Source organism: Lissotriton vulgaris, chromosome 4_1, assembly GCF_964263255.1.
Source record: "Lissotriton vulgaris chromosome 4_1, aLisVul1.2, whole genome shotgun sequence".
NCBI lineage: Eukaryota > Metazoa > Chordata > Amphibia > Caudata > Salamandridae > Lissotriton > Lissotriton vulgaris.
The window spans coordinates 2,139,166,018-2,139,178,937 of NC_141691.1; the positions used below are offsets into that span (position 1 = coordinate 2,139,166,018).

Genomic DNA, 12,920 nt, shown 5'->3' on the forward strand with positions numbered 1-12,920 from the left:
GAGTTAGGGCATGATGGTGGGAGTGATTGGTTGACCAGAAATCTCTGTGATCTGTTTTGCAGGAATTATTCGAACCATTTCAACACAATGCCAGATATACCCATCCTATCCTGCAGCCTGGTCAGTAATGCTTCGTGGTTTACTGTGTCAAACGCAGAAGATAGGTCCAGGAGAAAATGTAGGCATGCTCGATTTTGATCTAGGGCTTGTAGTGCGTCCTCAACAATATGGAGGATCGCTGTTTCAGTGCTATGTCCTGCTGTGAATCCTGATTGGTAATCGTCTAGTAGGGAGAAGTTGTTGATGTGTTGACTCAGTTGGCCTTGCACGCATTTCTCAATTAGTTTGGCACGTAAAGGGATATTGGTCACTGGGCGAAAATTATTCGGGTCTGTATCATCCGCTGTGGGGTTTTTGATTATGGGGACAACTTGTCCTGTTTTGACGCAGTCTGGGAGGATCCTTTGAGATAGTTATGCATTTATTATTTTGGTCCAGATTGGAACCATAATATGGCTGATTTCTTTTAGACATTTCGCGGGTAAAGGGTCGTTATAGTGGTTGTTAGGTTTGGTATCCGAGAGCGTTTTGGCGACGGTATTCTGGTCATATAATTTGAAGGTGCTCCACTGTGCTTTGTTTTTGGCCTTATTACAATCTGTTTCCAGGCTGGAGTCGATCAGGGATACTGGTTGGGTGGGTAGGTTATCCGCAGCGCTTTGGAGCTCTTTCTCAAGCGAATTGGCCTTCTCCGTGAAAAATGTTGCGAATTCTTCACAGCTTAGAGGTGTTTTCGTGTTCATTTGGGCAGATTTTGCTAGTTTATTTGATTGTTCCTTTAAGATTTCGAATAATTTCCTTGGTCTGCTTTTGGCCTTATCAAGTTCTGATCTTATGAATTCCTTTTTAGAGTTGATTATCTTTTTGTTATATTGGTTTCTGATTTTTCTGAGGGATTTCAGCTCGGGGGATGAAGGGTGTTGTCTCCATTTTCTTTCAGCCATTCTCAGTTTACGCCTCTCTTCGTTCAGTGACCCATTAAACCATGGATTTTTTATCTTCTCAGTGACTCTTTTGAGCTTTAGTGGCATGGTGTTGTTGACGATTTTCGAGACTGATGTTGTGTAGTGGTCTGTCAGATCGTTTACATTCTGCAGGTTGCCTGGAAGCTTTAGGTCTCTCTCACAGCATTCTACTAGTAGTTCAATATTCTCCTCTTTTGTGTCTCTAATCCATTTTTTGATTTTGATGGGTTGCGAGGACTTGCTCTTTTTCAACGTGGGTATCAAAAATGTTATTGCATGATGGTCTGACCAGTCACATAGGTCTATTGAGAGGATTGATGTGTCTTCGTTTCTTGATATTATCCAGTCTAACGTTGCTCCTTTCAAGTGTGTTGGTTGCTTGCATGCTTGTGTGAGATTTAGTTCCGTTAGGAAATCTTTGAGCGCGTTGATTGATTTGTCATTGCAGTCGTCCCAGTGTAAGTTGAAATCTCCTAGGTAAATGTTATTGGCGTTGGTGTTAGATTTGGCCGTTATGATCTCCATTAACTGGTCGATGAACTTGGCGTTCTCTCCTGGTGGGTGGTACAGCGCATGCAGGTTACATCTCTGATTGGCTGCAGATCTTATATTAAGACCTAGGTATTCACATGATTCTAGTGGGTCCGATTGTATTTGGTTGACCTCAATATCTGATCGTGAATGCAGGCTAAGCCTCCTCCTATCTTCTTTAGTCTGTCTAGTCTTACAATGTTATACTGTGGAGGTACTAAAAGATCCATGGTTGGAGATGAAGACTTTGAAAGCCACGTTTCTGTAAGTATTGCCAAATCGATTTCCTTGTTGATGATGAGGTCTGCTATGTCTGATGCGTGTTTGGTTGCAGAGCGACAGTTGAGTAGAAGGCATATCATAGGTTTCCCTGAATTACTGGGGTTCAGATTCTTCGCTTCAGTAGTTAGCTGAACTTGTTGTAAGTTATTGTGGTTGGATTTTCTTTCATTCTGTTTAGATGTTCTATTGGGGTCAATCGGTACTGTTTTGATTCTCTCTTCTCCCTTTCGGTTTGATGGTTCATATGAATAAAGCAAGGCGAGGGTCTCCTCCTTCGACCAGGAGCTGGTCCTAGCTGGTCGGTTGTGTTAGCTGGAACAGTCTAACGATTCATATGTTTCTCAGTATTAATGGGTATGTTATTTTTAAATATATTAATATTGAACTAGTCAGTATAATTCAGGTGTCTTAAGCAATTAATACTTTGTCCATGGTTTTATATATTAACATAGGCTTCTTGATCAGAAATAGAAATCATGATACTCCTGTTATAACCTGCACAACTCATGTTTTGGTGACCACCGAGTTACACCTTCATCAGGGCGCTCATAAGTGATGTTCCAAAATTCAAAGTGGAGTGGAATACAGGGGGAAAAAGAAAACAGAACAATTGTATCTTACCGCCAAATATAATAGATATATACTGACAATTTGCTACCAAAGCTGTAGCCAATGTGGAGAACCGGGCCTTATGTGCCGGGTTTCGCAGGGCACGCCTTAATCCCCGGGCTCACCTGCCTTGTTACTAACAGAGACACAAGACACTCCGTTGAGCGTGGAAGCCAGGTATATTAGCTGCAGCTGAGCACAGTTGTCCTAGAAGTACATGCAGAGTGTAAGTTCTAAGGAGACTGCCACTTCAATCCGTGGCATACAATCTCTTATACTAAACACATTTACAATATCCCACTCCCCGCACACACAAAACGAACCAATAGGAAAAGTTGGAAAGCAAGTTATCAGGTATCCCAGTATACGCCTCTTTCTCGGACCCCGTGTGTCACCCCTCCCAACAAATTAATCAGTGATGGTGTTCACAATCCCCTCTCGCAGGTGGCAGGACATGCTAGTGTGTTTCAAAGGATAGTTGTGTATTAGGAGTATACAAGGAGAGAATAGCGAAGGCCAGTCGGATAGGATAGTATAAGAGAAGAGTAGGAGAGGGCAAATAGTCGGCTGAGATAGGGATCAATCGAACCAGACATGGATTAGCGAACTCGGCCATACCCTAACATCAGGTTTCATGAACAAGGACAATAGAGTTACTTTTTAACTGAAAGGAGACGTAGCAGCTGGAAAAGCAAAAGCATCGCGTTCGCCGTGCCGCCTGAATGAGGGCAACACAAAATGGTGACAGGACACAAAATGGCGGCTAGATACGGGACGAAATCTGAAATCGCGGAACCTCATATGTTCCAAAGACATTGAGGTGCCCAAATTCCAAGGGCAGAGTCCTCTGTTCGTGAGTCAGCAGGAATACGTTCTCCGATGGTCATCCAATTCTAATGTATTCATAGGAAAAATCCAGAGCTAATGCAAAACGTCATTGTGTAGTGACTTTAAGGGTATGTCGATAAGGAATTTCAGAGTCGGTGAATACAGCATCTGGGATTTCGAGAAGAGCATGTCCCCGGTCATGATCAGGCCAAAGTTAAAAGAAAAAATGCAACTGAGTGAGCACATTTAGCATGAGCTAATACATTGGTTATAGTTTGATTATCTTACTTCAGGTAAACAAAGCCACCTACTAACATTTTGATTAATTCAGGTACATGCATGATAATATTATTACCACCCAGTTAATATGTTTGGTGCATAAATGTTTGGAGCACTCAATTACATAGTATTACACAACAGCCAAAGGGTATTAAGTATACAGGAAAAATTGGCGCTCAAACAAAATTAGCAAGTATATCAAATACAATTTACAACAATCACTGGTGCTGGCAGGGAGGGGAAACCCCAAGAACCCCTCAATTTAAATGTGAAAATTCACATCTAAGAGTTAAGAAACAAAATCCTGCGCACACAGATTAAGTACAAGCAAGTAGAGTGCTGCTTTATATGATTAACAGTAACAAAAGTCCAACGTAGGTTCAATGATGTATATCTCCTTTTATTTGATCGTCACACCAGTAGAAATTCACAGCCAGCCGACACGTGTTTCGTTATAAGTCTATAAAAAATCTAGACACTATAACTCTTCAGGGCTGGAAAGATACAGAAAAACGAGTGACCTATAATCGCTTTAATACCAAGGTAGTTTGTAATCAATGTGTCAACATCAATGTGATATATCCTCATGCCAAAAGATAACACCCATAATGTGGAACCCAAGAGTAAAATAAAATCAAGTTTTAAACGAAATTTACTCATATTTCGTCAAGTCTCAATAAATGCATAGTAATTCAAACAGCAATAATAAATGAAAATCGTCAATGAGATCACAAAAGAGAGGAAAGACACCCGTGCTAACTTAGAAAGATAAATCACATATTCATGGTAAATATAACATGAATACCTACAGTATTAAATAAAACATATTGTAACGTACGTACATGAGCATGGTCAGATTGTATTTATAACCTGCACTAAGGCAAGTGAGAGAAAGCAAACGCGTGATAAATCCACCGCATGCAACCCCATCAGTGCAATGCGTTATACAGAAAGATAAAAAGAGGATGATAAGAAACTACCTCAATGGCTGGATCATTATCTGTAAGGGCTGTGTGTACAGAGGTAAGTAAACAAGAGAAAAAGAAAAAACAGGAAGAGCAAGGTTAAGTAAGTCACGGAGAGCTGTAGTGAGAAAGATCCCAAAAGAAGGGGAAAGGACTAAACATAGTTTCTTACCCCTAGTCCGGTGATAATTCCAACCCGGCAGGGTAACCTATTAGTAGGAGGATGACGGCGTAGTGGTTCTGTAAAATTAATTAGATGCCCCAATTAGGCTTAAAAAATATTTTTTAGGCTGGGAAGTTAAAAACCACTAGTTATCTAAAAGTTACATTTCAGACAATAACACAAATTAAAGGCAAACATATCTAGTCCAGTAACATCATGGTGGTTCTGTAAAATTAATTAGATGCCCCAAATTAGGCATAGGAAATTTTGCATGGGAAGTTAAAAACAACAACTTGTCTAAAAGCTAAATTCTCAGACAAGTACACAAATTAAGCGCAGACATATCTACTCCAGTAAGATCAAGGATGTATCAATTAGGGCACCCAATCTCATGGGGACTACAGAAGTATGTCAAAAATCTAAAAGCAAACTCATGTCGTTGCTGACACAGCCCAATTTATTGCGCTAAAATAACCTGTAACAGGGTAAATGAACCAAGCTGTCCTCAGTAATACCCTGACTCATAAAGGTAATCTCTTACCAGATGAAGTAGTTCAATTCAATCTGTCTTGAAGGGACGCCAAACTGCAATGAGTCTGTTATAAAAACCAATCCATGGTCCAAATCATGAAGTGAAGAAAATATTTCACAGTGCAGCACACGGGTACGTGTGGAGTCCAGATTCTACAAGTAAGACAAAGAGCGCGATCTGTTAATAGATCGGTCCCAAACGTGATAGCTGCTCGTGTCAATAATGCAGTATCACAGGGATTCGAATATAGAAGTCCGCAGTAAAACAGAAAGCCGACCTTACCTGGGTCGAATCATCCTCGGTATTGTTCGCGTCCCCGACCCGGAAGTAGCTCTCACTAACCCGGAAGGTACAGTTATAGTCACCGCAAGAGTAGGATGCCTAGACTGCGAACCTCCGTATGGTAAGGCAAGATAGAAAAAGGACTACAGTGATTTTGCAGAGTAAGGAGTCCCACAGGTATAACTGGGGATATATGAGGTCCCGATTGAAAAAATAAAAAGAAAGCGATACAAATTGAAAGGTTCAAACTGAACCCTCAGCCCTGATACGACTATCATTCCCAGAATGCTCATGCACTACAGAGGCCACCAGTAGCAGCCTCCACCCAGTACCAGTAAAAAGCAAGGAAAGAGGTAAAGACAAGGCATTGTGCATAACGAATAAGATGTAAAGAGAAAGGAAAGTTCTGAAGTACAAAAATGAGAGAAAAATAAATAAAGGATATCTAAAGAGAGGGTGAAGAGGAACATGATAAATCATATTTAGTGTCACAATAATAAGTGAAGTCAAAACGTAACACAGAGTAATAACGGAACACATAAAATAAGCCATTATTCAGACCACGTAACGTATGAGTGTTACAACATCCACTCTACGTCCTGGATATTACAGATATTATAGTGAATACAGCGAATGAGTCGAATGCAAAGGGCAGAGCATAGAGTACTTCCCTATGATAGAGGAACACGTCAAAAAACAAATATTTTTTCCCCCTCTTTTCTCCCCCTTTCCCTGAGAGTGATCAATTCCAATATCCATTCATACAAAGTATTGTTGTAGAGTGTGAATCACAGTAGAAGGAAAAAGGGGAGGCAAAGGACTATGGTGTACCCCTAATGTCAATATTTCAGATCCATCAAAGTCCATCAGTCCCCCAAGAAGAATTGCATCTCATGGTCACAGTTAAGTCACCGTCCCACTGTATGAAGGATAGTTGTGTAATAGGAGCATACAAGGAGAGAATAGCGAAGGCCAGTCGGATAGGATAGTATAAGAGAAGAGAAGGAGAGGGCAAATAGTCGGCTGAGATAGGGATCAATCGAACCAGACATGGATTAGCGAACTCGGCCATACCCTGACATCGGGTTTCATGAACAAGGACAATAGAGTTACTTTTTAACTGAAAGGACACGTAGCAGCTGGAAAAGCAAAAGCATTGCGTTCGCCGTGCCGCCTGAGTGAGGGCCACACAAAATGGCGACAGGACACAAAATGGCAGCTAGATACGGGACGAAATCTGAAATCGCAGAACCTCATATGTTCCAAAGACATTGAGGTGCCCAAATTCCAAGGGCAGAGTCCTCTGTTCGTGAGTCAGCAGGAATACGTTCTCCGATGGTCATCCAATTCTAATGTATTCATAGGAAAGATCCAGAGCTAATGCAAAACGTCATTGTGTAGTTACTTTAAGGGTATGTCAATAAGGAATTTCAGAGTCGGTGAATACAGCATCTGGGATTTCGAGAAGAGCATGTCCCCGGTCATGATCAGGCCAAAGTTAAAAGAAAAAATGCAACTGAGTGAGCACATTTAGCATGAGCTAATACATTGGTTATAGTTTGATTATCTTACTTCAGGTAAACAAAGCCACCTACTAACATTTTGATTAATTCCGTACATGCATGATAATATTATTACCACCCAGTTAATATGTTTGGTGCATAAATGTTTGGAGCACTCAATTACATAGTACCCTTTTTCTAACTGACACAAACTGGAAATCATTTCTGGGTGAGAGTGGGAGGTCCTGTTAGACAGAAATGTGAGCTGCAAGGTTCCTCCAATATATTTCTCAGCTCCTTGTTATGTTCTGTTATTGTGGTTTCATAAAGAACATTCATTTCCCACAGTGAGAAGGAGCAAAGACAGGGAAGAAGGTTCAGCAGAAAAACTGAGATTTTGAGATTTGTTTCTAAGAGTGTAATGGGAGAAGATACATTTCAAGTCAAAGGGGAGGATAGATGCTGTCACTGAGAAGAATCTCCTGCTCAGTGAGGTTTTACAAAACCTGTGAATCATCGAACAGGTTGTTCTACAAAATGCAGGAGCAGCGCCAAAGAAGCATTCATGTCCCAGGCATCTCAGCTTAAAGTAGGTCCTCCTAGACAAATAAATACAGTAAAATGCATGTCCTTTACAATGAACGGAGCTAAAATGTGGGACTAAACCTGGGGCCTGGTTTTCAGTGACCTAAATTCTATAGAGCATGTTTATGGTGATTCCTAGCTTTGAGGAGTTCTAATAATTGATCAAAGAGCCAATACAAGCAGTGAGTACAATTTGTCTGCAGCCCTCAGACAGCAGTGGGATAGTAGACTATAGTTTGAATAAACTATAAACAACATGAACAGGGTAAAATCACCACTGAGATGTGCCTGGCCTTCTTAGGTTAATTGTCAAACTTTGGCAAAAATTTAAATTTGGGGGCAGGGCAGTAAATATAGTGTGTGTGCTGTATTATGTTGCATTGAATGAAAGGGAAACCACAAAAATTATCCATATCCACTATCGACTAAGAAATGGGGCGTATCCATTACCTTGTAGTGCTGGTGCACTGTCGGCTGCCCAGCACCCAAGCAGGCATCTTGCACCATGGCCCATGGGTGCCTACATTACAGGCCTGATTGGTTTTGTACAGGAAGGGATACACCCAAACAGCACAGAAGAGGCTCCCAACACCTTCCCTAAATCCCACCTGGATGCCACAAGATCAGACTCCTTCCTTCTGGATAAATGGTTTTGTGGATCCCCTCACCATGTGGGACCAGTTTCAGCATTTACCCTTCAGGTTGTGGTCTCAAACAAGTGCTAGATACGTGTTGGCACTGACAAATGGATGGGGAAGGGTGCAAAATGAAAAGTCAAGGATTTCTTTTGGAGGAGAGGGGCATAAACGTTTTCTCCATGGTGGCAAGTTTGTGTCAATATGAAAACGAATCCTCACCTTCTAGGTTATTCACTAGGGACTTGCTTGAAATTGTGTATGTTTTTATCCCTCACATTTGTTTCCCTAACAAACTACCTCTTGCAATTAGTTTATTAGCATCTTATTTTCTTTTATTATGATCCAAAGATGCCTGACAAGATGAGACTTTTGGGATATTATATTGCAGACTGTCAAAGATATTGAGTAAGGGCCTGATTACAGGTTTGGCAGTGTGGGAGCGGGCCACCACATCACTGCCCAGCTGCCACACCACCAAACTTGACCACCTGCAGTATTAGGAGTTTTCTCTACAGCGGTCCCACGGCAGTACTGTGCAAAGGCTCATATGTGAGCACTGTGGGAGTGCCAAAGCCCATGTTCTGCACGGCATGGACTGTGAAATCCATGCCAAACAAGAACAGGGGGTACGTGCACACACTGGAGCACACCGTGTGCCTCCCTTCGTGGATTCCCTGGCCTTAAGGAAATAGGGGGCCCTGTGGGGTCCCTTTGTTGCCTCAATGTCACACTTTTCATGGTGGGCTCACTGCCATGAAAACTGTGGTAGTGATGAAACTCGTAATATGCTTGGCGGTGATGCAGGGATCACAGTTCCCCAGCTTTTGTCAGTGTCCCATGGCGTTCTGACCACCAAACATGTATAGGGCAATCAGACCACCAATGCCGTGGTTGCCTCACCGCCACCTTGGGTTTGGCAGTCTATTAGACCGCCAAACTCATAATTTGTCGCTAAGTCTTTCAGGTTTATTATATTCCCTATTAACTCCCACAAGTGGCTGTCACACATCTAAACCTCTATAGCATCCTCTCAATTACCTTAGAGGTATCTTCTGTTGTGTTTATCTTAGTATTCCATATGTATAGGTTTCTAATCCACTTGAAGGTAACCTATTCAACTGCCCTCCTGTACCCTCCTGTGAAGGTTCTATTCAGAGGGAGTCAAGATGACTTTTTTGCAGAGCTAATTTCTAAATGCAAAATCTCACGCTACCTATATTTAACGCTGAAAAGGTGTTGGGCACTTGACACCATGTATTACCTTCAGGAGTCTTTGCCTAAACATGAACAGTCAAAAATCCAATATTTATTTAAGCCAAATGAAGAGAGTTGTTGAGAATTTTTAAGGCTTTAATTTTCTAGTCAAAAGTTCAGTTTTTCTCTGACCCTTTATTCATTAGTAAATGTCAATCAGGTTACAGAATTTGGAAAACAAGAAAAATAGCATTAATACAGAAAATATTACAGTCTGCATATAAGCAGCACATGCAGAAAAGAAAATGTGGCGCAAAATGTCAGTTAAAACTCTTAAAGAGTTTCTAAGAAAAGGAGTTTTGCAAGGCTAATCAATAATTAAATAGTTTGCAAAAATCTCCCATAAAGAGAAATAAATGCACAAGACAAATAAATCTTTCAGACCTAATTAATTAGTCAAAGCATAAATTTAAAGATTAGCATCTAATTCGATCCTAATCAGTTGCACTTTCTGCTCTATTGATGTTCAATCTGTCTCTCTCCCGCTCCAATCTGACAGAAGCTGCTCCTGGAAAGTGCCCCTGCCTTCCCAAGACTTTAAAGGAATGTGGCCAGCTGTGCCAAAAATATGACGTGCAAGGACAAGGACCTCTCTAAAAGAAATATGAGAAAGAAATCTCCACCCTCAGCAATCTCCTCTCATGACGTTTCTCGTACCTAACCCACATGAAGTCTGTTCTAATCTGTTCCGTCTCTCGAGAGCTCACACGGCCCCTGAAGCTCAGGAGCCTAAAGCCTAATGAACCTAAAAAGACAAATGAGCCAAGAAGCCAACCACGCCTCAAAAGAGGTCATTATTTATACTCTAATTCTTGGCAGACTACACAAAAATGTTTCATATTCACAAAAGCTTATTACTGATTGGTCAGTCGCGATGACATGAGGTCTCACCATCCTGACTCATTAAAAATTCTAGAGCATACCAGTTTTAACAAAAGAAGCATCAAATGAATAATACATTTATATGCTCAGCAACATTTACTGGGAAAAATGTTTCATTATAATTTCCTCCTTCCAGTCACATCGCAGCAGGAAGGATACTTTACTTAACACTGGTACATTGGCACAATCACAAAAATGTACAGTTCACAGTGACCTTGACTCCTTCGTGTCTTGAGGCAGGCTGGCACAATCTGCGCATGCTCTCTTCTCTTTAACGCAAGGCAATGCCTTGCTGGATTCACAGGCAGCCATTTAATCTTAGGCCCAAAAAACAAAACAAACACAAAAGAGTATTAATTTCAGGTAAATAGCCCCATTATGTTTACCAACTACATACTAATACTCTTGTATTTTTTTCCCTAGCAAATGCTAATAATTTCAAGCAGCTTTTCTATTTATGTATAACATGCTAAATGCGCAATGTACAACATAGCATTATTATTATTAGCGTAAATTTTAAAAAAGCACACAGTTAATACATACTCATGCTTTAATGTTTTAGATAGCTTTTCATACAAAATAGCATTTAGCCCATGTGTAGAGTTTGGTGCATCCTTAATTCACACACATTATAAAAAGAGGTGTTATAAACTGAATATGTTTGTCAAAATATGCAACAAGCCAAAGTCGATTAAGACAGGAATAGATTGCAAGGGATGAGTTGGGAAGAGAGAACACATTCTATTAATCTTCAAAGCTAAAAAGGTCACTTAAATCACAGGTTTTTCTCTATGCTGCAAAAACACATGTTAATTCAGCACAAGCATTTCGGACTGACTAGTCCTCATTTTCATATTTTCCTGTGCCATGTGTTTTCACTTGCACCAAAATGTGTGTATCAATTTAAATGCAGTCTGTCTGAAGCACAAAAATAAGCAATGCCTGACTCCTGATGAAATCTGCTCCATCAACTGCTACATATGACGCGTAGCTCCTCCTAATGATGAGGGCGCTGCAGATGCATGAACACTCATTTGATAATATTGAAGTCATTTGTCTCATCTTATAGTGTGCAGATTTACTTGTGTGATTTTTTCTATAAACAGGTCATGTACGGAGAGGCACTCTACTTGAAATCTCCCTCGCCCCTTTTTTTCATTGGGCTGTCACTGCCAGTGACCATTTCACAGATGCCTACTTTGCCTGTCCCAGTGATAAAGCCATTGAGGAGGTTCAGATGTGGATGAAGAACGAGCCTGGTTGCTTTGATATTACTGATATTTAAAAAAACTTTATTGCCCTTATAGGCAGTGGGTAAGTTTTCAACTGCATATTCAATTTATCCAACTTTGCTTTCACATAAAGTCTTAATAAAAGTTTCATAAAGAACATTAGAGCTGTTAGACTGAAAAATTGTCTTAAATCCGAACCTTCATAATACCTAAGATAAGCTTTAAAACATCAAACATTGACTAAATCTCTTCTTACAGTTTGCTTGACTCTTTTTTAGATATTTTTACTGAGCCAGAGACCTCACCTGGAAGATGTGATGGATTATGTTATGTGGTGTGTATTTGTAATGCTCACAATCACCTGCAAGAGTATCATGTCTCTGAGCAGGTGTGTGTGCTTGGCTGATGTCATCAGTGTTATCATTTGAGATATCATCAGTGATGTCACTGACCATGTCATGAGTAATGTAATATGTGAGGTCATCAGCAGTGCATTGCGGGGGCGTGAGTTATAGTTACCTCAACTAACTTTAACAGCCACATTTCTCTGGTTTTGTACGACTGAAATGTCTAATTAACTAAAAAGTCCCTGAAACCTATTTTTTTTAGTGAATTTCAAAGGTTCTTTAAATGCTAATTTCTAACTATAAAGTCCCTGAATCCTATGTGTTTTTCAATGAATTTCAACAGGTTTTTAAATGCTAATCGATAACTATAACATCCCTGAAACCTACGTTTTTTTCCGTGAATTTCTAAGGATTTTTAAATGCTAATTTCTAACTATTCCTATATAGGTAGGACATATGCAGAAAGAGGAAGAAAGGCACAGAAATAAGCAAGAGCAATGCAGAAAGAGGCAACAGGAGTCCAGAAAGATGAAGAGAGGTATAGAAAGAAGCAAGAGATAGGCAGAAAGAACGAACAGAGGTGCACCAAGAGGCCTTGTTGCAAAGTCATCCTGTGCCCCCAACATTTGCTCAGTGGTACTGGTGGTAACTGACTGACTGGCAGGAGAATTGCTGAAAGCAGTAAGTGAGGTGTAGAAAGAAGCAAGAGAAGTGCAGAAAGAGGCAAGTGAGGTGAAGAAAGAAGAAAGATTAGTGGAAAAGGAATCGACAGAGATGCAAAAAGATGCAAGATCAGTGCGGAAAGAACCAACAGATGTGCAAAAAGAAGCAAGAGCAGTACAGAAAAAGGTAGAGGAGGTGCACAAAGAGGCAAGAGAGGCACAGAAAGGGGAAGGAGGGGTTCAGAAAGAAGGAAGAAAAATGCAGAAAGAAGCAACAGAGATGTTAAGAGAGGCACCAAGGGTGCAGAAAGAAACAAGAGAG

General features: G+C 40.6%; 1 pseudogene across 1 annotated transcript in view; it reads left to right on the forward strand.

The window, feature by feature from the left end:
* Positions 1 to 12,920, forward strand: part of LOC147725244 (nicotinamide N-methyltransferase-like) — a 95,014-nt pseudogene that overhangs the window by 22,524 nt on the left and 59,570 nt on the right. Inside the window, exon 2 of the transcript XR_015310133.1 lies at positions 11,464 to 11,671. The product of XR_015310133.1 is annotated as a nicotinamide N-methyltransferase-like (transcript). The remainder of the gene's footprint in view (positions 1 to 11,463; positions 11,672 to 12,920) is intronic.